Genomic DNA, 2,747 nt, shown 5'->3' with positions numbered 1-2,747 from the left:
ATCCAAATAGGTTTTGAGATGGGCAAGTTCATCCTGTGAAAGAGGATAAACATGACCGAACGGCAATTTGCTATTTGGGAGTAGATCAATGCTACAATCATAGTCTCGATGAGGAGGTAATGCTTGAGCATTTTTCTCAAGAAAAACCTCAGAGAGATCCTGATAACATAGTGGTGCAATCTCATCTGTCACCATAGACAGAATCTTCCCGGAAAACGGGAGGTTACACGTTTCCTCGCAATAACAAGAAAGGAAGGTCAAGGACCGTTTCTTCCAATCTAAGGTTGGTTGGTGTGTGTGCAACCAGGGAAGTCCCAACACAATGGGAAAGTGGGGTGATGGTATTAAATCGAAGGTAGAAGTCTCCCTATGAGACTCGTTAATAGTGACTAGAAGTGCTTGTGTCTGATCGGTGATCGGACCAGAGGATAACGGAACACCGGTAATAAGACTTACTGAGACAGGTTTGAGTTTAGAAATAATAGGAATTTTATTTAAAGCAGCAAAACATATATCCATATAATTTCCACAAGATCCTGTGTCAATCATGGCCTTAGTAGTAATCCTGTTCTGGTCCCACTGTAATGTCAAAAAAACAGAAATGTAAGGGTTAGTGAATGAAGTTGTCAATCCTCCTAGGGAGACATGTGAACACTCACCCTTCTTTTTGTTGACTAGGGGACAGACGTTTATCTTGTGATCCGGGGATGCACAGTACAAGCAGAGATTTTCATTTCGTCTTTTGGTTTTTTCCATAGTTGATAGCGGTGGGCGTATGGTTCCTATCTCCATAGGAGCGGGGTCAACGGCCAGACTCCGAGAGGAAACGGATAATGGCATTCCCATCTTTTCAGCCTTTCTTTCTCATAGTCTTCTATCTATGGTAATACTGAGTTGTATTAGTGCATCCAGGGTTTTTGGCAGATCCGCTCGGGCGAGCTCGTCTTTAACGGCTTCTGATAGGCCAAGCCTAAATTGGGTTTTCAGAGATGCATCATTCCATTCTGAATCAATGGTCCATCTCTTGAACTGTGCGACAAAGTCTTCTACAGGCCTCCCTCCTTGTTTCAAGGATCTTAACTGAAGATCAGCAGTACTCTGCCTATTGGGGTCATCATATAGGCTAGTGAGCTCTGCCAGGAACAAGGCATAGGAGTTGAGAAGCTGGTCGTTTTTCTCAAAAAGAGAATCTGCCCAGGCTCGAGGATCGTTTGATAGGTAAGAAATAATAGTACAAACCTTAATGTGATCAGTAAGGTAGGTACGAGGTTTTAACAAAAAAAGTAACTCACACGCGTTTTTAAATTCGCGAAATTTTTTGCGATCGCCTGTAAATACCAAAGGGGGATTTATCTTGGGTTCAGGGGACTGAGCAGAGGTAAGTTGTGTCAGTCTAATTACCTGCTGCGACAGAGCCTGATTGTCTTCTTTTAATTCAGCAAGTGCGTGTATTAACGCAGATACTTGCTGGTTTAATTGTGTCACCTGAGTGGCTATTTCTGCTGAATCCATTTTTTGGTTCGTTCAATCTGTAACGCTCCTGCGTTTCTTATATGGTGTGGATTTTCAGCTGCAGAAATAGTTCAACGTCAGCAGTCATGTAAGAGATATGCTGAGATACCATTCCCAACCTCAATGACTCATCATGTGTGGAAGGTCTTATTTCAGCCAGTAAATACACACAATTAGCAAGCTGGTTCCTAGAGTGACTTTATGTATGTGGTAACACAATGATGAAGGTTGAGGGATAGGTTGAGTGGAGGTGATAGGTGATAGACACTTGAAGGTGAGACAGTAGCAGATGGATGCAGGAAGGTTTAGCAATGTTGTATGATAGCAGATGATAGAATAGCAGGTGGACATACAAAAGAGATCAACCCAGTGCAGAAAAGTAGCAGTAGTCTCAAGAGCTAGCAATCTAGTTTATGCAGATGTAATAAACAGTCTTTACTATGCAGAGCTAGATAGTGTAAGCTTAGTATAAGTTTATAGAGAATTCCCCTGCGGGGTACTTAGCACTATTAGCGATACAGCCGAAGAGTGGTTCAGGAGAGGCGGATGATCCAGTAGCGGGATACAGGGATCAGCGCAGCGAGGTTCCGTCAGCGAAGTAAGCTTGCAAGCATGGAAGCTTCAAGCAAGGTTAGCATCCAGATAAGGGTGTTTGAACGAACACATGTGAGTGAGAACCGACGCCTTAAATAGCCATCTAGTCCGGCGCTGAGTGATGACAGCTCCAGTCTTAAAGGTATATGCGCACCTTTCCAAAAGTAAATGGTAGGGCGCATACACTTGTGGAAAGTGTAATTTAGGGTACCAAAGGTACCGGAACATTACACCAGGGTCTCTTGAAACCCCCCGGGCTTCGCCTTGTCGCCCGCCCTGGAAGAGCGAAAAAACTTCTTGTGAGCTGAAAAGGAAGGTCCCTGTCTGCAATGAGGTTCCTTACCCTTATTAGCCTGTGGTAGAAAGGTGCTCTTGCCCCCAGTGAGATCCTTGATAATCTCATCCAAGGTAGCACCAAACAGGCGATCCCCCTGAAAAGGGAGATCAGTCAAGGCTTTTTTGGAAGCCTGATCCGCCGACCAGCACTTCAACCATACCATGCGCCGGAGGACCACCACCGAGATCGACACACGCCCCAGCAATGGAGCAGCATCCAGTGCGGCGTCACAAACAAACTGTAGCCCCTGGACCATTTGCTCCAGCAACTCCGCCACGGCAGGAGGGAGACTTCTCCCCTCCAG

Source organism: Pelophylax lessonae, assembly GCF_965119305.1.
Source record: "Pelophylax lessonae genome assembly, contig: HAP1_SCAFFOLD_289, whole genome shotgun sequence".
In the NCBI taxonomy this organism is placed as follows: Eukaryota; Metazoa; Chordata; class Amphibia; order Anura; family Ranidae; genus Pelophylax; species Pelophylax lessonae.
The sequence above is the reverse complement of the archived record's forward strand: the minus strand, read 5'-3'. Positions refer to the sequence as shown.